The following is a 26,026-nucleotide window of genomic DNA, read 5'->3' as shown; positions in this document are numbered from 1 at the left end:
GGTTTTCACAGAATAATTATCTCATAGTAGTTTATAAAAAAAATGGTGACCACTTTTAGCGTTTATCTTTCACTCATATTCTAGTGCTCTTTTTTTTCATAATTCATAATAATAAAATACTAGATACGTGGGATAATGGCTCACAGTTAACTCAAAGTGTAGGTATATGCCATACTTTTATATTAAAGACTGTCACCCATGTCACATAAAAAACACACACACAAAAAAAATGTTGCATCAGAACCTTCAACAACCATCAAGTCATGATAAAACCAATGACATGAATAAATCATAGTTATAATACTAGTCTCTTAGATCAGCGACACAACAACATTAGGTTTAGTCAGCAATATAACGTACATGAATTAGGGTAAGAGAAAAAAAATAAAGTCTTTATGAAGCTGCATTAAAGAAATCCTTGAATGGATCATATAAACTGGATTTGATATCTTCACAGGTTTCATGGACACTGAAATATTATTTACACTGTCTTGCAGTAGCAAGAATATCATTATTAAAAGACAAATCTCGTCTGTACGTGAATAAAAGCTTTAATATGCATCACTAAGAATATGTCAAGAGTTTATGATTAATAACATGCAATACAATAAATGATAGTTAAAAAATATACATATAACGATATATGTAAGGGTTTGTGTTCTAGAATGCATTATTTTCGTAGTTAAAATCTAAACTTGAGTATTAAAATGATTTAAAATGTAGAAATCCACTTTGCTATCTAGGATTAAATATCCTCTGCTCTAATCTTAACTTGTTTTTCATTTATAAAACAAATGTATCACTTGTAAAATATGAATATTGTATATTAAAAGCTTTGCTATAAAATGTATTGTAAAATATTTACCACAACTGTATGAGCATATTGTGATTAACAACCAAGAATTATTCAACTGTGTAGATCACGACACGTACAATAGTACATGTTAGAAATCCATCTTTTAAAGCTTGATTCATAATCTGTGATTCCTGCGATTCATCTTCTCTTTGTTAATAAATTCTTCGACACCATAGATTTCAGGCTCATCGAACTTCACCTCAGAATCCCATCCTTCCATCAGTGCCTCTGCAGCTGAAGGAAACTTCTCTCGAAATTCGTTGAAATCGAGGCATTTTTTACCCTCTTTTAGTTGCTCTTCTTCGGAGGATTTAGGATTGTCAAACTGTAAAAAAAAAACAATTTAAAAAAAATACGACAAATATCATTAAAACAATGTTTCAAAAAAAATATAGAAAACTAGAAAATGTTCGTTGACAAAAAGAAGCTCTTCAAATTACTTTCTAATAGTGTAATCTCGTTAAGATTGTCAATATAATTTTCCATAATTTGTTACCTATAATGTCAGGCAATGGAACATTACATACATTTAAATCAAGGTGGAGAAAAGGAAGATATTGAAAATTATGTAAGACAGGTATAAAAACAAAACATCAAAGCTATCATGCTTTTATCACTAACTATGGGTTGATTTAGTCGAGGTCTCATGCATATGGCTATCTAGTGTGCAATTGTGTATTATAGTATGAATATACAGTAGATTAGTCTTCAGGAGGAAAACATATGGAAAGATATACAGAAATCCACTGTAGTTTTATGGCAAAAAGAGTAACGATAAGAATTAAGGATCTATCAAATTCTGACTTCAGTCTTTAATAGAAAAAAAGATTATATGTCCCATGATAGAAAGTAACATTATTATTAATGACCAGAACGCCCATTGGCCAAACTGATACCCGATGATCAAAACAAATTACATCCAAGTAATACACGAATAGACGATCTAAACTGAGCATATCAAATAATATTTTAAGTGTCAAGAGAACTATTATGAATTGTTTAAAACAATTACTCCTATTCACGAATATTTGATATGTGAAAGTGCTTAACCTTCAAGTTGAAAGCATAACTACAGTCTTTTGGAAACCTCTAATAACCAAAACCAATTGGGATGAAATATTAATGATTAATGAGGAGAAACTAATTATAAAGAAAAATGCGTGCACTAAAAAGTTTTCATACCCAAGTAAATTCTTAACATACTTAGTTAACTAAAGTTACAAGTTCAAACAACAATGATAATGGAGTGCCTGGAATGACAAACGAGAGTATCTTTGAAAGATATTATGAACTTCAGTAATGCAGGAAATATTGATTTGATTAGCTCCCCAATTCCAAGAAAATCAAGGTAACATCACTGGACCAGAAAAAAAAAAAAAAAACTGAAAAGATGCAAAGGGTGAGAGGAAAACATACATGAGCTCACGTTGGAAAGGTCGCCTCGAGAGGGGTCTCTATAAGATCTGCTAATCCAAGAGCTCGAGCAAAAGGCTCCCTGAGCAACATCGCACTAATGCTCAGCATTAACCTACGAGAAGTTTGCACATTTGGGAAATGACTTGTTGAGTGTCTCTGAGCTACTGTTATTACTCTGGAAAGTCCCTTGGCAAGTAGAGATTTACAATTAAAACACTTTCTGAATTTAGTCTTTTCAATACCACGAAATCTGGATTAAAAATGCTTATAACGACTTCCAATATATTTGAAATTTATGATATTCTACTGCGCTGTTTAATATTTAAAGATTACAAAAAATAATGCGAGGATTAACGGGACAATTACAATATTCTTTAGAACTAATTTTTTAAATAGGAGTTAAAGTCAAATTGATACATGTGACGAATTTCTACTATTTCTAATTTAGACAAAAAATTAAACTAAAAATAGCCATCAATTTTATTGGCATTCCTGATTTGTTTATTCAAAGTTTTCGGGCAACATGTAATAAATGAAAGAACTTTCGTAACCTATATTTGAAGGAAAACTCAACTGATGATTTTTTTATGTAATGGAAAACCCCTTTGCAAATCCCTTAGGTACAAGCAAAGTCTTAAAATGGACAACGCCAAAACGGTATCACTGGGATTATGTGTTTGTAAAATAAAAGCATAACCTTGAAGGATATCTATTAAGACATGATTAATACACTCTGAAATTTCCGTTCCTATCCCGTCATCATTAATTAAAATCTAAACTTTATGAGGAACAAGACCAATATGGAAAATTAACCCTCAGTTGGAAGATTTATAGCAAACACTAATTAGAAATGCCAAAGGAAAGGCCATTCATTTTAATATTAAGGGGCGACAACCCTTGGCCTTTCAAAGTAGCTGGGACAGCTGACTTCCAGTCTGGCTTATAAATACTGTTGTTTACACTACCAGACATATATGCAATAAGTTATTGATCTAGGAGATGGATTTTACAAATGTTGAGACTATAATAGAAGCTGACTATTGACTTCCTCCAAAGCTGATGCAGACAATTCCGGAATAAGTCGGGGTTCTACACGTTTTATAAGCTTTTACAGAAGTTGAAAGCAAATTAAACTATGGGGACGTGTAAAAAAAGAAAAAAAAGTTACTTGGGGAGCAGTTGCCTCCTAGTTGCCGTTGCTTGTCCGAGCATGGATCAAAACAGTGCGACTGTTTTCCTGTAATATTCTGGCTTCTGACGTCTTCAGTGTTTAACAATGTCACTCTGCATAATGTTCTGGTAACAATGTTTGTTCGTGGGATACTGCCTATTCGCGTGAACGCACTAGCCTACACTGTTAGAAAAAACCGTTAATTTTATCGGAAATTCTCTGTAAAAAATATACTGTTCTCAACCGTATTTCAGTAAAATACAGGCGACCGTAATTTTACCATACTTTGTTATCATATTTTATAGGTTGGGGATCTTGATATCACTCCTTTACGTCAATTCATCCGTTTTTAAAACGGTAAAAATCTTGGAATAAATGTTGCCAGACATTTACCCTTTTTTTTTAACGCACATTTTTAACAGTGTAAGATTCACAAATCCTAGGGGATAAGCAAGTGTTTAAAACATTAGGATTTTCCACCACTTATTAGGATTTCTTTGACACCATAATAGGAAAAGGTGCAAAAGGCAAGAGGGGTGGTGTTGTTCCAGGAAAATGCAATCGCCTGTTCATGACAGGTAGCAGTGTCCACGTGTGGATTTGAACTGGTCTAGTGTTCTCTTTACTTAGCGTAACCTCATGCCATCTGGATTCTAGCTAGTTCTCCAACTCAAACCCTCTTACTGTTTTCTCCTTTTTATGATAAATAATTAATTCATCCCCTCTACATAGAGGAGTGTTTGGAGGCGAAGTGTGCAACTTATAAAATTGGGTCAGCAATGGTTGAACATTGGTAATTTTTATTGAAAATCAAAGCCATAAGTATTTTTCGTAAGTGGTGCTTACTGGATAATGCAGAGTATTTTTAAGGAGCCTCGTGATTTCTAATCTTTAGCATCTTATATGCGACATTCCTTATTTTCGATAAAATGATCAAAATACAAGGGATCAGCATTCAAAACTTCTCTCACAAAAGCAAAAGAGTAGCTGGGACAAAAGTTGGTTATGAATCTACAGTACCCGTTACTTCTACTAGTGGGCTGGTTTAAAAAAATTGTCAAATTATGGTTTAAAATAAATGTTTTAGCAGAGGAGAAATATAATGTTTAATGTTTGAGCATAAGACCTCACCAGATATCAACTGTCATGGTTTCAGGAATTGAACTACAAACTATATCTCTTTCCAGTAGACTTTAAAAGAAAACCAAAGATGTTAGCTAACAATCATTCTTTAAAGTACTATATATTGACGGAGTCTATATTTCAGAAGAGATCAAGAATTTATAATATTCTATAAAGAAAGTTATATTAAATAGAATGGAGTTTATCTTTACACTTATCTACAATGACAGTATTGTAATAACATAAGACATTAAAAAAGCAGGATGCTCTAAGGTCGAGAGTTCTATCAGGGAAAACGGAGTTTATCTTTACAGTTATGTATAGTGACAGTATTGTAATAACATATTATTGGAAAAGCAGGATACTCTATGGTCATACTGACAGTCTGTACGCGGCAAAATGCAATTTTTGAGGTTTCACACTCCGAGAATAGGGGAAAATCGTTGCCGTTAGATGGAAATGATGAAATAGTAAGTGGCAAGTTGCAACTCATAAAAAATGACATAAGCTGCCAAGCTATCTGGTGGTAGATTAATGATGCACAATGGTTATTGTACATTTCTGTATTGAAACAGTGACTCTGAGGATACTCCTAAAGGCATATCTTACATGCATACTTTTATTTGTATGTTTCACGGTTGGAATGAAAACGTGACATGGACAGGAGTGCGTGCGTGATCTAACAGTAAAAAAACAGGGAGGACCTCAAATGCCCATTGAATGGGCCAGACACTGGAGAAAAACAGCGCCATACGAGAGTTTCCTGACTAACGTTTGTGCATTCTGCAAGATAGACAGATTACTAAAAAACTTTGCTTCGATGAAGGCGTCACTGTTGAAGAATTTGTTGCGCATTGGGCAAAGTGGCACCAATCCTGCTGCAGAAAATTTGCCAAAGACAAAATACACAGAGTTGAACGAAAAAGAAAACTGACTTTAGAGGATCCAGGCTCTATCACGGATGAGAAGCGCCGAAAAGATTGGTAAATTCTGCCAAAATCCTCATGCATTTTCTACGGCAAAGAGGATGGTCATTTCCATGAATTCAGAACTCTGGATGGCCACTGATTTGCAAGAGACAGCTCTGCTTGCAAAGATTTCTGGTGGTAACCTAATTGCCATTGAAGCCAAATACCACCTGACCTGCCTGATTGAGCTCCAAAATCACCTTAGGTCCAAGAAGACAAGGGAGTTTAAAAAATCCAGTGAATCCCAAATGAGGAGCAAAAAATTAAATCTAGAGCCTTTATTGAGCTCGCCAGTTCCATTGAAAATCCTGTGGAGGACGGTATCTTTAATTTCAAGCTTGTGGATCTTCGAAAGTTGTATGGGAAGCATCTTCAAGCCCTTGGTCTTTGAAAGGAAATAAACAAGAGCCAATTCAAGGAAAATATCCTGCAGTACTTCCATCAAGCCCAAGAACAAAGTGATGGAAAACACATTGTTCTCATTTTTCCGGAGGGAATACAGCAAATGTTGAAATAGGCTATGATTTGTGACCATGAAGGTGATGCTGCAAAAATAATTCGCAACGAAATCTCGTAGAGAACTGGATTTCACTTTGATGCATCGTTTCCAGCCTACCATCAAGAATAATTTGTTCCATCGACACTGAAGTTGCTTGTTGTGATGCTCCTAAATGGACCAGATGTAAAACAACAAGACTCAAATCACAGGCATGTCTGACCATTTCTCAGACCATCCTTTTCAACTTCAAGATGAAAGGTCTGGCTGCAGGAAAATGCTGTCATTCAACGAACTATGAACCACCACTGCCTCTGTATATCGGACTTGACATTCACACCCGCTTGAGGTCCAAGAAGATAGTCACAGAGTTCCATGAACTGGGTCTCAGTTTCAGCTAAGATCGTGTCTTGCAGTTGGAAAATGAGCTGGCTATAGCAGTCTGCTTGCACACCCGGAAAGAAGGCGTTGTGTGACCACCACAGCTTCGTCTTGGGCTCTTCATGGTGGGCGATGGTGATAATCTTGACCACAAACCCTGCAGGACAACAGCCACAGGCTCTTTCCATGGCACAGGGACGGCCCAGAGAAGCAAACAAAGTCCTGGCTCCAGATACATAGCAATGCCATGCACTCCTAGAAAGTTTCACAACAGTCCCAGTAGTTACACTCAAGGAAAATGCTACAAAAGTGCAAAAGCTCACCAGTGCTGCTCAGTCTAGACCATATACTGTGGCTGCAGGAATACATGAAGAAAAACAGTGGCTGAGGCAGGTGCTGGCACTTTTCAACAAAGAGAAACTGGAAAAGGGTGATGCCATAGCTTGGCCAACTTACCATGAAGCACTGCAAGATGACTCACTCCTAAATGAGAAACAAGCAGCTCAAACACAACACTTACCACTTTTTAATGAGAAGGCTGCCACAGCTGCGATGATCAAGCACAGCATGGATGTCAATCGACAGGCCACACAGTTCCTGAACCCTGGGCAAGTTCCAGTCCTGGCCATGGATGGTCACTTTATGCACTGGTAAAGTACATCCTGTGGAAATGGCCACAGACTCAGGGAGAAGACCAGCATGTCATCATGTTTGGAGGACTCCATATAGAGATGGCAGTGTGGAGACCATTGGACATTACTTGTCAAATTCAGGTTTGACTGCTACACTCACCCAAGCAGGTATTGCTTTCTCCAGAATCACAGACTCCTTTCTCTGCTGCTGCCATCTCACAAGAACACGAAGAGCACATCAAGTCAGTGCTGTGACCTAGGCCAAGCTTCAAGAAGATGCATTCTTATTAACTGGTAAACCTGACACTGAAGATGCAAAAGAGACCTGGAGACAGGATATGATCAGCCGAAGCCCAACATTTCAGTTTTGGGACACTATCCTGCACTTTGAGCTCCTGGGCCTGCTCTTCATCCATGCTCATCGGACCGCCAGCTTTCACTTGTATGTGGACTCAATGAAAGCCTTAGTATCTTGGTTCTTTAGCATGGATTACCACAACTAGGCTCGCTGGATCTGTTTACACATGAGGGACATGGAAAATCTGCCTCCTACCATCAAAGAAGAATTTGAACAGCATGGACACTGGGTCGTGTTCAAGACCTCAAACAGATTCTTGGCAATCCCAATCGACCAGGCCCATGAGAACAACAATGACATTGTGAAAGGGTATGGTGGTGCTGTTGGACTCACTGAAAACCCGCCAGCATTTCAAAAGTGGATGCTTGTAGGACCTGAATAAGCAAGAATGCTAAATGAGTTTGAAGCAATTTGGTCTGAGGGATCTGAGATGCACTATCACCAAGAGGAAAGTCTCTTAACTCAACAGAGCTTCAGAGGGCAATTTTTGAGCCTTGCCAAGACTATCAGTGATATGGGCAATCCTATCATGAATGACACTGCAGAACTGTTTATGCTGGATACTTGTGATGTGATGAATGAATCAGTGACCAACAACACTGTTCATACAGTGGAAAAACTTGGAAAGAGCCAGTATGATAATACCATCAGTCAATTAGACTGCACTCGATCAATTCATGACCCCATACAGAAAAAAACCCATCCACTCTTCAAGTGTCCAACAACAAAGGAAAAATCGAAACAAGCTGGCAAAATAGCAACTTTGAAGGCTGATGTCAACCTTTTTTCACAGCTGTATATTGTGGCTTAAGACAGGGAAACAGATGTGAGTACCTTTTTCCAGCACGAAAATAACCCATACCCTCCATCTCTTTCAGACAGAGGAAAACTGCGCCAGGCCAAAAAGTCAGACTTGCTGAAGTGCCTGATACAAGCACCTAATACAGACACTCCAGGTTCACTTAAGACAAAATCTTGATGATGACACTGATCTGGCAGCTTGTCTTCAGCATGTGGCAGTGGCGGAAAGCTCAGTTGGAGAACTGGATGTTTTAAGAGCTTGATGCAGTCTACTTTCTTCCATTGAACAGACCAGTATCAGAGTAGCTTGACCCCCAGCCCCCGAGTACTTTTGACATAGATTCTGGATGGCACTTACTGACTTCTAGAATCTCAACGTTTGAAGATTACTTTACTTTACTTACTTTGATGGATGCTTTTCCGGTCCCATACAGCAGGGGAACCCCACTCTCTACAGGGCCTTCACTGTCGTTTTACCTTGTTCGTTCAGAGTATTTAATGTTTCATATCGCATATTGTTCATTTACTGTTAAATCATCACTGTCGTATGACTTAAAGTAAGAAAGTCTCCAGTTTCCCCTTGAAAGCCTTGATGTCTTCAATCATTTGAATGTTTCGTGGGCGCTTATTATATAGTCTCGGGGCCGCATATCTAAAGGCTCTGAAGCCTAAAGTAGACATACTGTAAATATAGGTTCCAACAGTTTGAAGCCATCTGTAACTATTCTCGTGTCGACACGATTTGTTGGCTGCGCAATATGTAGCAATTCTCTTAAGTATTTTGGACGCCCAGTTCTGATAACTTGGTGGGTTATTGTACATATTTCCAATTCAATTCTCGCTTTGATCGGCAGCCAGTGTAAATCGACTAGTATAGGGGTGATCCTTTCTCTAGGTGGGACACTTTTTATCAGTCTTGCTCCTCTGTTTATTATGTTTTGTAATTTCTTAAGTTGCACTTTTGGTAAATTGTAATAGAAAGAGTTGCAGTAGTCAATCCTGGTAATAAAACAGTTTATCACACGTTTCTTTACAGAATTTTCGTCCAGGTGCTTCTTTATAAACGCAATATTTCTTTGATGATAACCAGAAGTTTTTATTACATTATTTATTTGAGCATTGAGAGGCAGGTTACAGTCTTGAAATACACTTAGATCTCAAACTTTACTAGATATCTGCACCGAGTCATTATTTATGTTCATTTGAATATCACCAAAGTTTCTCACGCTGTTTCTCTTGCCCACCACCATGAATTCAGTTTTGTTCTCATTTAATTTTAGTTATTTAAATGTCACCCATTCTCTAACACTATCAAGGATTCGGTTTAGAGTTTCAGTAGTGTCATGTATAGCATTTACGGAGAAGTAAAATTGTGTGTCATCTGCAAATAGTTTGAACTTCACGCAATGCCCTTGTAGCATTTTTGATAGACCAATACTATAGATGCAGAATAAGATTGGGCTAAGTACACTCCATTGGGTTACCCCTATGTTTAAGGGTTCATATGATGAATAAGAGTTTCCAATTTGTACACAGTAATTTCTACCAACTAAGTAGCCTTTTAGGTATTCGAAGGCTTGATCTTCAACGCCGATGGACCGTAGATCATTTAGTAGCAGTTCATGCACAACTGTATCAAAAACAGCACTGAGACCAAGCAGTATTAAGATACCACATTTATTTTCATCCATCATTTCTAGCATATCATCTACAACAGAGCATATTATGCCAATGATGTTTTCCTACCATACATCAGACCCTAATTAGAAGGTGCTGACAGAACGGATGTGGTGTGGGACACATATAACAGCAGCAGTAGTCAAATAAAATATTATTGACGTGAAACGAGTCCACAAAAATAACAACCCAAAGATAGCGTTCTCAGATAGAAGAAATCGAAACTTACATACCGCCGTTACCTAGTTAAAATAGTTACCATTAATACAAAAGCCGAAATGAAAAGGTAGTCATTAGCTATCCGAGGTTTTTTTTTTTTTTTAAAGAAATAAAGTTTGAATTAAATTATAAGCCTGGTCAAACATGCAGATCTGCAATCAAACATCTTTTCTCATTAGCCTAGTGATAAACTACAGTAATTCGAAAAACCAATCTACGAAGAGGAACAACTGTACATGAAATTCATTTTCATCACGTGAGCTGAAAAATAAAAAAGAAAAATGAGAAACCTCTTACGTAAAATCTTATCTTCAACCACATATAATAGAGAATCCCGAAGAAGAAAATAAAAAGTAGTCTGTATTTCAACACAGCAAATTCGTCGGTGTTCAGACTCTCTTCCTTTTTCATCATCTCGATTTTTTCAAAGTCATCCTGCTCCTCGGACATCATAAGAAATTGTACAAGAAATGCAATTCCTGAAATATATTTATCAATATTACTTTCAAAAATATTTGCGAATGGAAGACATCACAGGCTCATACATACATATACAGGCATATATACATATACAGTACATATACTGTACATATACACATACACGCACAATATATATATATATATATATATATATATATATATATATATATATATATATATATATAGATGATAGATAAATAAATAAAGAAAAAAGAGCACAGTACAGTACTGTACATGTTAGTTTTTTACTCCTTCCCATAGCTAGCAATACAGAATAGTTACTTAATGTTGATTACCTTTTTTACAATGATTTACACCATGTAAATCAAGGGAGCTTTCTAATGCCTAGTCATTTGAAAATATACTTGCATGCGCTGGTGTTCATCAAATTACGAAAGCTAATTATGCAGGATCAGATTTTCCATATTCATGAAATACTAATATTCTATAATTTTTTTTCAAATCTATTTTATTGAATTAATCAAACATTATTTAAACTGGTATTTATATTAGCTTTTTCAACATAACGTTAATGTTGCTTTAATGAGGTTGACAAATTCTTTTCTTTCCGTTCAAAACCTTCTCTTATCAAAGTACGTACGTTGAATTTCATAATTGCACTAGGATGTTTGGGATAGTTTCGTACCGATACATTTTCATTTATGTTATCCTTTCCCAAGGACAGAGCAACACCAAACAATCTTATATATTCTTCCAGTTAAGTAAGACCACAAAAGACCATTCGTTATTTTGAAATCCTATTCTGATGATACATCGTGAAATGTTATTTTATAAACTTGTATAAAACTTTATGTTATGATAGTAGATGGTATTTTAAAACTACTCCCGGTTTGGGGATCATTTTAGATTCAACTTAAAAGATTATCATGAGAAAATAACTTGTAGTTCTCTTAAACATGGAAAAAGTGCATTCTATAGACCTTGGGAAAAAGTATATACTGTTCCTGTATAACGTATATTTAATTCTACCTTATAACAGCCTTTAAATATGTCTTTATTAGGATTTTAATTTATAGTATTAAGTTTTTCTAGAAAGTTTTGATTTTCCATAATAAGCCAGCAATAAACCATATGTTTCAAAGCTTTCCCACAAAGTCCCTTTCTACAATATTCTCGTTTCCAGAATATCTTAGGTGTATATCATTTTAGAACGGTGGTATAAGATCCGCCATTGTTATTCCATTATTTTTTTTTCTTTAAAAGAGTTCATTAAATAATCGTTACCAGAAAGTATGAAATATCATACGAGGATGGGCTCAAGAATTCAAGATTAATAGAAGAAAGACAGGGATGATGAAAACAGGGTATGCAATGGAAGATGAAATATCATTGAAAGGAGAAAGAATTAATGAAGTAGAATCATTTCAATATCTAGGAACTATGATATCCCATACACGGTCTTTAGAATTAAGAGTTTGGTGAAAGATTAGAAAAAAAGCATATCTTGGGGTGACAACGAAACAATCTCCAGCAGATTTAATAAATTTGAGAACAAAGCCCTCAGAAGAATATTGGGAGTTGAATGGTAGAACAAGATTAAAAATGAAATCATAAGATTACTCAACTGCCATAAGTGGATGAGATCATGGTGAGGGGTAGATGAAGATGGTTTGGGCATGTTCTTTGCACTCAGCTGGTCTCCACAAAGCACTAAAAGAGTTGGAAGACCCAGGCCTACGTGTCTGTGGACTATGAAGCGTGAGGTAGATGATTAATGGATAAGCATTTCATTAAAAGCTCAAGATAGAAAAGACTGACAAAATCTAACCAAAGCCCTTCGCGTCAATAGGCGTAGGGGAAGATGATGAGGATATTAAATATTTATTTCTACAAAGCTTCATAGGACTTGAATATGTGCCTGTGGGTAGTGAAAGCATATGATTTTCTCATTCCTCTTCTAAATACTAAAGCAGCTTGTCTGCTGACATTCTACATAAAAGAGACGACATCAAAACTAATTAGTGTAACATTGTAATAAAAAGTGTTCCCGATTTACAGATAAAACCTCATTAGTTTGGAATGAGTAACCTAATATCGTACCAACTACAAGAGATTAAAGTTAATTGACCAACCATTTTGTCAGTTTGTGCGTACGCAATGTAATTATAACTCCGAGCATTAGTCCCGACAAACTATAGAATTTCAGAGGCATATAAAGATATTAAGAATATTTTGAATTTAAATTGACATGTGATTTTAAAGCAGTCATTTTAAAGAGAGTGAGAAAATATAAAACATCCTACAAAATGTATAAGCACCAAGTTTGAGCAAATCACTGGAGAAAAAAAATAATCGTAAGGTTCAGCTTTAGACATTCTTGGTAAAAAAGAGCGGAAAATAGGAAAGTAATCACAACCTGAAATTGGAGAGAGAGAGAGAGAGAGAGAGAGAGAGAGAGAGAGAGAGAGAGAGAGAGAGAGAGAGAGAGAGAGAGAGAGAGAGAGAGAGAGAGAGAGGTTAGTAAATTTAGACGAATAATTATGATAATTAGATTTTCTATCCTAATTTTGGTCGTAATGAAAAAGTTATATGAAAGAATCATTCGTTATGAAACTTTTATCAAATAAGATAAACTTAAATCCTTGAAAGTAAGTGGAGTGAAAACACAGACATTTGGGGGCTACTCTCATTAGAAAAAGCACTATACAGTACCTGCTTTATATAGAGACGACTAAAGATTAAATTTTTAGTGTGGAGGAAAAATGGCTTTATATTGAACAGTATTATGGAAAAATAAGTTACGGTCAAAACGGCTTTTGGAATATAATCCTCATGCACCAAGTTACATAGCTAACAATATAAATTAGAGTGGGTAGATCAGATTGTGACAAAAACAACAACAACAACAATAGTAATCATAATCATAACGAACTATTTTGAATATCTGTGCCTTCATGAGTTATTTTTTTTCAACTGATTTAATTAATCACATGTAATTATAACGAGTTAAAAATCAAAAGCATTTTATATGACTTAATTTGCTTCTTAACCACATCAGGAAGAGATTTATGTTAATAGCTATCGCAAGTTTCTTTGTATAGAGATCAGTTGTACTTTTTAATTGATATGTAATATATAATGGTCATAAGACATTTGCGTCCTGGACATCTGTGTACATGTATTTATTTTTCACTTATACGAAATAGATATTTCTAAGCTCAGACTTATTAACTACAGAACTACTAATTCATAATGAACTACTTATTGGAGAAATCCAATTTCTCTGGAGCATGGTGGAGTTGACTCAAGTCTCCGTCGTACTTCAGACTACTTTTTAACGGATTTTGAGCAAAGCAAAAAATCTATTTTTGGGTGAGATAGCCATGTCGTCCTGATGGAAGTTCCTTAAGGTAGCTTTCTAAGGGATATGTGTACTACTGTGATATTCCCAGAGAATTTTATCTTTAGGTATCCAGAATTCTAACTCCTGGCACGAATATCCTTAAATTTTCTCTCAAGGATATCGCATAATATCAGAGGACGTATTCTTGACACGCCTCATAGCAATCTGCACATCTAATAGCGTTTACACTTCGAGTAGGTGTGGCAAAATAAAAGGGAGCCGTATCAAGGCTACCCCGTTCTCGTACTACTATTGAGAATGATAACAGCGCCATTCCCACGATGGCGGACATTCCTTGTAGCATTGAGCATGTGTTACAGATACAGTACCACGGGGGGATACTGTGAAGATCTTTTCTTTTTAGAAGATATGGGTGGGTCCATCAGGTCGACATGGCTATCTCGCCCAAAAATAGATTTTTTGCTTCGCTCAAAATCCGGTTTTTGGGCTCAAGTCATGTCGTGCTGATGGAAACATACCAGAGCATTAGTGTATCTGTGGATTTTCATCAGTGCCTTAACCTTATAGCAACCTTTTCTATGGTCATGGGGACCAATTGAGACAAGTGATGTCACCGTTATTCGTCATCATCACTAATCATAAGCAATGTTAGTGCTTCCTGCCTCCTACAGGGAAGAGTCATCTAGACAGTAGAAAAGGGGTCTCGAAGTTAACATACATTGTATGACCAAACATAAGTATACACTGAATATACAAATAGTCTCATAGTTGTATATTTGCTGAATTAACATCAGTGTCTCTTATATCTACATTTGTGAACATACAATTATATGAGAAATACTTACTTTGGTAAGTCCTGTACTGGTTACTTCTATCTGCACTGTGTACTATGTACACCGGCACTAGTGCTATCTGTATAATTCCACAACTGGGATTTTGAACAGAGCTAGTGTCATCATGGTAACACTTAATCAAGAGAGGTCACACCTAAGAAGGGTGACCGCTCCTCCTTTTAATTGACAGTCCCAGTCAATTAGCTGTTCATCGTAGAATTAGACAGCAAGTTAAATATCCTACCCGACGTCACCACATACTGCTTCAGATCATGGACTTGCTTAGCGTAGTGTTTGCAGAATACTCTGGATGATTCTCACCCGGTACATATGCAAGGACATGTGAGTTCCCAAGCTATTAACTGTTTACCACAGTAATTAGGGGGCAGGTTTTAATACACTACCTGCCGCCACAACAAAGTATTTCAGTTCATGCACTTGTTCTGCAGAGTGTTTGTAAAACACTCTGGATAATTTCCATCCAGTGTATGAGTGAAGACGCTCAAAGTCCATATACTGATAGAAGTTCAGTGATGAAGCAATCTTTCTCAGATCATGACCTGCAGGAATACGGTACGGATCCGCTCTACGAATAAAGTAGGTGAGCTTCGCCCTTAGTTGTTTCAGGGATAAATTTGATCCAGAAGTTTCTCCTTTAAAGAGCTGTCTTCTACTGAAGTCTGAAGTTCTACGAAGATAGACCTTAAGACACTCTACAGGACATAGAGAGACATCTTCCTTCAGAGGGCAGATTCTCCAAGGACCCCATCTCGTAGTGGGTATCTCGTTTTTAGCGAGAAAGGATGGATCAGGTAAGAGACCAGTTCTCCCACTTCCGTGAACTGAATGTGACCCTCATCTCTGGATAGGGCCACTATTTCACTCTCTCTAGCCCCAGAGGCTATAGAAAATAGAAAAATAACCTTTTGGGTTAGATCCTTATGAGAACAATCTTCATTGTTCACAGATGAGGCATAATGTAGGACCTTGTCCAAAGACCAAGAGATGGGCTTTGGTGGTACTGCGGGCTTAAGCCTAGCGCATGCCTTCGGAATCTTATTAAAGATTTCATCCACCAGATCCACTTGAAAAGCATATAGGAGAGGCCTAGTCAAGGCTGACTTGCACGTATTAATCGTATTGGCCGCCAGACCTTGGCTATGAAGGTGGACAAATAAGGACAGACAGAAGTTCATTGAAATTTCTTTCGGTCCTTTTGCTTTGACAAACGCAACCCACTTTTTCCAGGAAGACTCATATTGTCTTTTAGTTGACTTAGCGTTGTATTCTTCTAAGAATTCTATATTGCCTTTTGAGATCCCAAATCTTTTTCTAACCGCTAGAGTAAGAAAATCATGAAATGAAGGGTTTGAGTTCTCTGTGATAAAACGAAGGCAGTTAATTTCTGAGCCTTCGGAAATAAACCTAGGATCAGAGCTAGGACCAGCCTCATATTCAAGTTCTTCACATCGTCTATCAGCCCCACTAGAGGATCCTCGTATGGGGCTACATATCGAGGTAGTTTCTTGAAGACGCTCGTGACGAAGAGGTCGAATTGCAGTTCCGGGACTTGTTCCCATCTGGGAGGGAATAGGTCTGTGTTCATGGACCATTCAAACTCTATCGGCTTGGACCGAAATAGAGCATCCACTGTCACCTTGTGGATCAGTTGTAAATGAACTGCTGGCAGTACCATCCCTTTAAGAAAGGGATGGGTAACTTCACCTAGACTGTATGAGACGTTCAATTGTGACGTCTTATTATCGCTTCTGTGTCCCAGATCAGTCGTAGGAAGTCTGATCTGTGTGGAAGGGGCTTCCCCACTCATCATAGGACCAGCAGAGTCTTGGGACTTTCGTGCTTTAATTTTTGTTAGAGAAGCGATTAAAGAGGGACTGATATCAGTCTTTTTTTAACTCTTCAAGCGTTTGATGCATATTTTCTCCAGGCTCTTAACGCATCTTTTCGCTGTGCTCTTTGCACTAGGTCTGTCACTATTGTGAACTGGGGAAAGTTTAGCTCTTGTCCCTGTTGGTGTCTTGGAAATCTGACTGATTACCTGAGTCTCTTGACAGACCTCGCGAGCTCCTTTTATATTCCCAAGGGAAAGGAGAGTTGATGTGACTGTGGGTTTCAAAGGTTTTTCAGTCATTGAAACGCTTGAGCTGGAGAAAGTTGATACTTTTAGAAGCTTATCTTGCATCCGTGATGTCCTAGGAACCGGGTCATTTCCTTGAATGCACATTGGCCAGCCACTTCGGGTGCTGCCCACCCCAGCCTCTCGTTCAGGTATACAAATGCCTGAACCATTTCAAGGCTTGATTTTGACGTGACTAAGTTTACCAATCCTATGAAGATACTTAGGACTGTGAGTCCGACACGTATCTTTCCTAGGATGAATGTTACATTCTGTAACTTGAATTCTAGATAGGAGGAAGGGGGGTGGTTGACTGGAAGGTTCCGCAGGACACCTTTCAGGTCTGACAAGACTACAAACACCCCTACTTTGGACAAGGTCCATATGTTCGGAAGGATTAACATTCAGAACTTGCTGTTTTCTATGAACTTGTTGAGTGGCAAAAAGTTCAGAATGACTCAGAGATTTCTTGAGTCTTCTCATGAACACAAAACAGCCTTCCCTGGAACTTGATGGGCTATAGTTTTCTTACCACCTGTATGCTCTATAGCTCTCAGGTATACTCCTCCAGGAGGATTTCGAATTGTAAGAGAAGGTAAGGAAATGATGGTGGGGACATTTCTGTTTCCCATCAAGGGCTCATCTTGAATAGGCTTTGGACCGAAGGATCGAAGGTCCTGCGATCCTGAAGGAATGTTCCTCCTAACCGAAGCCTGTTCTTGCTTCGAATAGTCAGTAGGTTTAGACTATTGACCATCTGCCTGTGGCATCTTGGTCACTGGAATAGTGGGATGTTGTTGAGCAGCTCGGATATTTCCAGCCTTTTCAATCTTCTTTTTAGGTTGGGGACCCACAACCAAGGAAGATTTTCTCTCTGAAAGGATGCCCCATTTTTGGAGAAAACTTATGTTCTCCATGGTAGCGTTCTTAATTACTTTCTTAATTACCTCGTGTGGGAAGAGGTCTTTACCCCAGATGTTGGAAGATACTAGCTTCCTCGTTTCGTGTTTCACTGTTGCAGCAGCGAACACAAACTCTCTACATGCTCTCTTAGCCTTCATAAAGGCGTAAAGGTCCTTCACTAAGGTAGCCATATGCATTTTGGCTATGACCATGAGCATGTCTGAGGTATTTTCGTAGGTTGAACACAACTATGTAGTTTTGTAGAGATAGGGGGGTCGCAAGTCTCTGCTTTGTCTCTTGTTTATTATGCAAGAGCAACTCAGATAATTTAGGGAAACATACATTAAATTGTCGACTTGCTACATCCGCGTCTAATTTTCCTACTGAAAAAATCAAATGGACTTCTTTCTAATCCTTTTCCTGTCCGGGAAAAGCTGGTGACAAGAGGCTTGCACTCTTCGAGCGTGGGACATGGCTTACCCACCTCCACCGCTTTGGCAACAAATGTGTATGCCTTCCCTGTAAAGGGGAATGAGAGTGAAGAAGGAGCAAGAAAGGAAGGGTGTCTGTTATTCAGTGGGAATACTTTCGACTCTGAATAACCCGCCTTTTTCAGACTACCTGAGAGGATAGTCTGTGACTTTTCATGGTCGAGAATCATGACCTCCTTTGGTTCTGTTCCTTTCCTTGAATTTGGTTCGTACTTCAGTCAAACCCAACAATTAGGGAAAGCATCAAAGCTTGGTTAAAATTTAATTTTGTCCAAAGGAACAGATCCCATTTTCTCTGAGATGTAGAGATTGCCATTTAAAATCTCCAGGGATTGGTTTTGGAGCATGTTGGTAGGTCTTGATCCATGGGTCGTTTGACTGACCCCTGGGAAGCGACAATAGAAGCTTTGCGAGGCTCTATCTTGCGTTTTTCTTCCTGTTTTTCGTTTTGTTTACGAAAGCCCACTATCTGATTCTTCAGTTGGATACATAATTGTACCATTTTATCCAATAGAGGAGTAGAAGACGAAGATGTCGACATCAATGGCTCTATAGCCGGCATAGGCAGAGGAAATTCTGATAAGACATTTTTCTCTTCTACCTTGGGGCACTTCTTGCCCTCAATCCCAAAGATTTTCTGGCCGTCAATGGATGTAGTTGGCTCCTGAGGCACTACTATTTCCTTGCTTGCTTTCGGAAATAGTAGCTTACGCATTCTATCATTAGGTAGGAAGGGTTCTGGAGAGATTTTTTGGAAGCCTCTCACCCAGTTGCGTAACTTGTATTGAGCTGTATCCCTAGTCTCCGTAGACTTGAGATTTTCAAAACCTTTAGACATTAATGTCCGACATATATTGCAAACATGTGGGTTCCAATATGTAGGGATCCGGAAATAATATTGCAGGGGGCATGAAACCTGCAAGTATTATGACTGTAAAAATACTTACTTTTGGCCTTGCAGAGGACTGCAGCACAAGGTATCTGGTGTTCTTCCTATAAAGAAAGGAAAACCAAATGAGTATACAAAGGATTATCTCCCTGATAATCAACATGCAAAGGTCATCTACAACATAATAGCTTAGGATAGTAAGCTATAAAGGGATAGTAGGAGATACATACCTGTGTACCCCTGCAAGCAAATGCTGTTACCTCCCCTTAGTATTAACTACATGGGGATCCTATTGAGTAACTCCCAGTAGAAGGGCTCTTACCCCTAGGGGTAGAGAAGTACCAATTTACTGTACCAAAATAATGTTAATACTCTGGGGTCAGGATGACTGATTCTCAATCAGAATATTGAAGAAAACTATTCATTCAATATATGAGCGATACCAGTGGAATGCTTGTACAAGGGTACCCAAGGTATGTTAGAAATTACTACTGTATAATGGTAGTGTAGTTTTCTGTTTGCAGTAAGTCCATACTGCAATTTACTGGCTACTGTACATCATGTATTGTAGTCTAGTCATTATGCTGCCTTCATAGTAGCATATGACAGTACGGTCCATCTAGCATGAAGCCAGTTGGACTAGGGAAATTAAAGACATATATTTGTATATCCCACTCAGCCTATTTGCTGTAGCCTTCCTTACAATATTAAAATATAGAGTTTCTTGATCAGGGAGACTCAAAGATAAAGGCTCTACCCTTTAAGGGTTAGTAGTGTATCACTTCTGCCTCGAAGTTATTTAATATTGTAGGGTAATCCGAATATTGATTTATAATCAGGATATTGAAGAAATCATATTCATTCAATATGGGATTAGGTTCAGCAAATGCCTGTGTTGGATATCCAAGATATATTGGAAATAACTACTAGTATAAAATATATAGTAGTTTTCTATCTGCGGTATACTCTATACTGTAGATATACTGGCTACTTGGATAACATATACTGTAGTTCAGCCGGCATGTTGCCGGCATAACTAGGTCTTGCCGGCATATCTAGTATGCTAGCTTAATAGAAATAGCATGGAGGAAAGACTACTCCTTTACTGTGTATGTATACAGTAATTAAGGATGTAAAAGTCTCATTTAACTGCCTTTCTTCTGAATAGAAGGTTCCAATGGAAGGGAAGAATGTGCCAATCAAGCTTCCATCCAGCTATAGTACTATTGCCGGTAAGGTGCCGCCAATACACTGCCGGCAGGCTAGCCTCCGACAGTATCAGTACAGTCGGTGTGCTGCCATCTAAGTCAGCAATTATGTGTACTGGTCTGGCCAGCGGTAATCCGGCAACAGAACTCCTGAATGACAGTCCAAGGGAGAACTGAGGAACCTTGGGGATAGCAAGGGACTTCCCACTCTCAGCCATCATGGCCGCCGGCAGCCGGCAGTTGCCGCAGCCGCCAACTGCCGGCAGCCAAGATGGCTAATGGTAGGGACCATAGCTGCCGACAGATGATGTGGTTGCCGGCAGTATGCATTGCTGTTAGCCAATGTCATGGCTAGAGAGGGAGTCTGGCTGGCTCCGGCAACCTACCGGCAATGGTAATGTTGCAAGATGCCGGCCTTAAGAAAGACAATGGCTCGGCCATCAAAAGTGGACAGAGGGGTAGGGAACAGGGTCCTGTATAGAGTGAGAAAGGAACTGTCAAAATTGTCAGTCCCACCACCTGTTAAAAGAAACTCTCTTTCAGTATCGGCAGAATCCTAGGTGATAGGAGAGTCTCAGTTCTCCATCCTAGAGATTACCGACAGTTAAGAGGATGCCGGCATTGCTGCCTCCTCTCAACAAGGGAGAAAACAGAGTTCCAGTACCATGTCATCCTAGGCAAAAGAAGATCACTCTTCGGCCTAGAGGACTGCGGCGCAGGACTAGTCTTATAGTCGTAAGGAGAAGATGACATCCTACCACTACTTCAAGTGCGGCTAGGGAGGGCTAACCTCCATTGCCGGCAGCCTAGTCGGCAGGGGAATGATGGTATTCTACAACCCATTCGCCCTGCCGGCAGGTCGCCGACATAAGACTAAATACTCTGAGATTCTGATTAAATCCCAAAACCTGCTTGTATACCACAACCAGCAGTTTAAGGGAAAAGGCAGGAAAAAAAACCCTAGGTTAGTCATGTCTGAATAAAATTCAAGGCATGGCTATTAGGGTTGTAACCTGAAGCTACACTCAGAGGGAAAGAGATTACCCTTAAATCTCCGAAGAGACGTGTAAAGTTTCATATAATTATAGGAGGTATCAGTCTCCGCTGAAATGAAAACAATAAACGAGGGTAACCGGGGGATGTCTGAGCGTATAGTAAAACGCCTAGGTTAGGATACCTAGGCTAGACGAGATCTCGGTTACCTAAATCACCGAAACTCTAACTATACGATTGACAGAGAAAGGAAAATTATGCACATTACCAAATCTTTACGAAAAAAATTGCCTAAATAGCTAAATAATTAAATAAAGCTATTTAAACTGGAAGTCGTTCTGCTATCTAAATAACACATGCCTAACGAACGACGGCGCCCATGGCGCCTCCAGTAACTGGCCTAGCTCTTAAGCACAATAAATTACTCTAATTCCATTGCGAAACAGGAGCTAAATTATACTCATAGTGAAGACCCAATACTCACCTTTCCAGAGGCAGAAGAAGATGGAGAAAGCATAATTATAATCCTTTAAAATGATCGAAAAGTTATATCAGCAGGGAATACCACCGAGCGAAACCGCTACAAAATAAGGAATGTCCGCCATCGTGGGAATGGCGCTGTTATCATTCTCAATAGTAGTACAAGAACGGGGTAGCCTTGATACGGCTCCCTTTTATTTTGCCACACCTCCTCGAAGCGTAAACGATATTAGGGGTGCAGATTGCTATGAGGCGTGTCAAGAATACGTCCTGTGATATTATGCGATATCCTTGAGAGAAAATTTAAGGATATTCGTGCCAGGAGTTAGAATTCTGGATACCTAAAGGTAAAATTCTCTGGGAACATCACTGTAGTACATATATCCCTTAGGAAACTACCTTAAGGAACTTCCATCAGGACGACATGGCTTGAGCCCAAAAAACATGTTGGAATTACTGAAAAACTATTCTAAGTTTCTATGGTTTTACTGATGTGTTATATTGTATAATTTTCATAAAATTCTCGATTTTTCCTTACATCTTTTTTTCTTAGAAATTGAAGCCATTCACAAAGGGAAATCTTGAAACAAACACAACCGGAGATATACTTGCCAATGGAACGAAAATTTATGTGTGATGTGTTATGCCAGAATTAATAGAGTACACTCTATTAATCCTGTGTTATGAGATCCTGTCAAGCATGAATGCAAACTGTGTACCATTAAGTAACGAAGCGAGTTAATGATCATAATCACGGTTTATAAGCTGCTACAATTAAAGCAAAGGTGTCGATTTTAGATATAAAAAAAACTGATATCCTTACCAGAGTCAACAAGAAATCTTGGTACGACTCTGAAGCTATGATAAAATTCTCCATCTATATCAAAGGAAAGGTGCAATTAGTGCCGATTTTAGATCGAAAAGAAACTGTGATATCCTCACAAAAGTCAACAAGAAATCTTCTTGGTACGACTTTGTTAAGGCACGACGAAATGCTCCATCTAGAGCAAAGAAAAGGGGCAATTTTAAAGTCCCTGAGAAATACCATAGAGTGGGAAAAGGTTTCATGCTGCCGATACTGCCATAAATGACGAAAATATAACTAAAATCTTTGGATGTACAAGAGGGTGCATTCAGTATTCCCCTCAGTTTTCTCTTGTAAGAAAGACCCATTGCAGTATCGCTTTCAGCTTAATCACACATCATTACCGAAGATTTTTAATTGAGGTCAAGAAGTGTTTCGCTTGAAATATTTCACAATACAACAATTACCTTCTGTCTTTCCCACTTGTCAAAATCAATTTTTACGATATATGACCTTGGTTTAAAGCAGTGGTAACACAATCAGGAGTTGACTTTGAAAGATCAGTTTTCTGCAGTAGAATTTCTGGAAGTAGTAGATGTAACAGAAGGCTTCTTAGAATTAAGTAACGATATATCGCCAGAATCCTTCACCAATTTTGAAGTTACATACATAGGTCTAGCAAGATGTCACTGTGGGCATAGAATTCAACTAATAATCTCCATTGCATCATGGAATGTACATGGCCAAACAGATAACACCATGCCTTCACCGAATAATATTTTACAAAAGTGGCATAATTAAATAAAAAGTTACATAACACGTAATCAACCTACCATCTGGAAACTGATTTAAAGAAAAAAGCAAAGTGCATAAAATAAAATGCTAAAAGAAAAAATAATCCCGTATATCCAAGAAATAGAATGACTAATAAACGTTTCCAGTCCTTGGTTAATGAATAAAATTCTGAAAACACGTTGCCTCTCTTATGTGAGGTAGCTTATGATGTGCATGAAAGCCCTATAAAATTTCCAAAATAGGAACATAAGAAACATACATGTCCTAAAGCACAACAACAACAATAACAACTACATTAATGAAATAAAAAAAAAAAAAAAAACCGAAACACTTCATAACATATACAATCTCGAAACAGTAAACGTCAGGTACCAAAGAAGAGCCACACAAGACTGGGAAAGATTCAAAAACATTTACCCAGAACTTGCAACAAACATTGAGGAAATAACATACAAAACGAACATTCCTGGTGGAAAAGGATAGCTCTTTTCATTGCTCAGGTCAAACCAAATCCAGAGTATTAGAATAAAACAATAGAACAAAATGTAGACAGACATAAATAAAAAAAAACCCAGAAAAGGAATAATCATGACAACACAAGTCCCTCAGAGGCTGGGAAGAGAACTTACCTCCTGGAAGTCCAAAAGGCACGATGTTGAAAAAAGGAGCTATTGGGTCTACCCCAATCTTTCCACTTCCCACTGTACTGCATTTTAACACTTTTTCCCTCTAATCCTTCCAATCCTAATTCCCTCTCTACCTTCCCCCCACCTATCCTATCCCTATATTTTGTAGCTGTATGAATACCTTCCAGGTCAGACCTTAAACAGTAATTATTCAAAATTAGAAAAAAAAAATATGTATTAACATTTCTAGATTTTTAGAAAAAAAAATTTGTATATGTATGTAAATGTTTATGTTGTATTTTAAAATTAATGAAACGTCCCAACGAAATAATAGAATCTCAATGTCTACTGTTATGGATGGAGGAGTATATGGAGGTAAGCAAATGACCTGGACGCAATTGTCCAGTCGCAATCATCATAGAACCCTCTAAAATACACCCATGTCTCATGAAAGTAATCTTTCCTTGACCATTATTAATTTTACAGCTACTGGTTTCTCTTATCTGTGAAAAGGCCACCTTTGCTTTGGGTGTTAACATTTGGTTTTTATCATGAATTTAATTGTTGAAAATAAACTCTCTGTAGATCGGACAATTACCCAAAATAAGATTAGATAAATACATTGAAGCTTTTTGGCACAAATTGAGTATTAAAAGGTGATGATGGCATAATGATGGATGACGAAAAACTATGGCAAAAACGGTGGCAATGATGGAAAGTGGTATGGTGCAGACAATATTAGGATGTATCAATTTGAAGAACATAAAGGTATCAGAAGGTTGAAATAGGATTGAATGAAGAGTTTTTTTTTGTACTGGTGGTAAGGCGGGTAATATATTGCAGTTGATAGAAATAGTACATAAATTTACAATAACAAACGAGCAGGACAAGATCAATGTCATATTTGGATACGTCTAAGAGAATTAGTGGTATGCTAATAAACGAAAAAAACTGAACAAGGTTGGATTCAATCTAAGGAGTGGTGGATGACCAGGGTAAATTTAATAGAAAAATGTGCTGGGAAATTTTAGGAACAAACGATAAACGGAAATAAAAGGAAAGTATATTTTAATATCAAAACGACATGCATACATATTCAATAGAAAACCTACTGACACTACACCACTATGACATAGATGCTGAAAAGGGAGTCTGGTAGAAGGGACGCCAAAATAACATGAATAAGGAAGAATCTTTCAGATCGAGGTCCTTTAAAATTAAACCTGGTAGACGATATAATGGAATGTGGCAAGACAAATAGTTACCTATCGCCAGAAATTGCCGGACGATATGCACTTGATATGGCAAGGTTTCTTTTATAAAAAACATTACAAACATGAAATCACCTTTAAACTAGTCTTCTCTTTTGAATGAATGACCAAAATAGGACTTCGAGGTCGCTAAATTATCAGCCTACTAAAGCCACAAACAATCATGAAAAACAGTCTATAAAAATACTTCTGTTAAAGGGAAAAAAGGATATTGCCACTACTCATTAACACCGGACAACCACTGTGGTTTTGGGAACACGACTTTTGATTTATTTTAAGTATGCCAGAGCTATTCAATACATTCGAGACTATTGTGAAACACTTGTAACTATTTGATTTCGTCATATTGTTACCTGGGTGACATAAAAGAGCTTCAGATAAGGGTCTGTCTACTTTAGGTTTAGTTTAAGTGATTATCAACATTACAAACAGACTTCATGGCATCAACAAGTATACTAAATGAGTCCAATAAAATTCACCAGAAAGTGCAATATACTTACTTGAGTATTAGACAAGTTTTCTTCACAAAATATTTTAATAAATACACACGTAAAAGCAATAGCACAAAATGTTTCTCTATCTTAAAATAATGTTAAAATATGTTAAAAAGGTATGAATATTACTGGCTCGTTTACGTCCTTTTTGACAAGAGAGGTTATTTCACTTGGTTTCTTTCCGTTAATGTCAGTGGTT

At 37.7% G+C, this 26,026-nt stretch overlaps 1 long non-coding RNA gene across 1 annotated transcript; it reads right to left on the bottom strand.

Moving 5' to 3' along the window:
* Positions 1–385: 385 nt before the first annotated feature.
* On the bottom strand, positions 386–26,026 carry LOC137655035 (uncharacterized). The gene is made up of 3 exons (XR_011046783.1): positions 25,834–26,026; positions 10,395–10,576; positions 386–1,181 (listed from the first exon to the last, which is right to left on the bottom strand). It is a non-coding gene; the product is annotated as an uncharacterized lncRNA (long non-coding RNA).

Source organism: Palaemon carinicauda, chromosome 16 (genome assembly GCF_036898095.1).
Source record: "Palaemon carinicauda isolate YSFRI2023 chromosome 16, ASM3689809v2, whole genome shotgun sequence".
NCBI lineage: Eukaryota > Metazoa > Arthropoda > Malacostraca > Decapoda > Palaemonidae > Palaemon > Palaemon carinicauda.
Note: the sequence above shows the minus strand (reverse complement) of the source record. Positions and strands in the feature narration are given on the sequence as shown.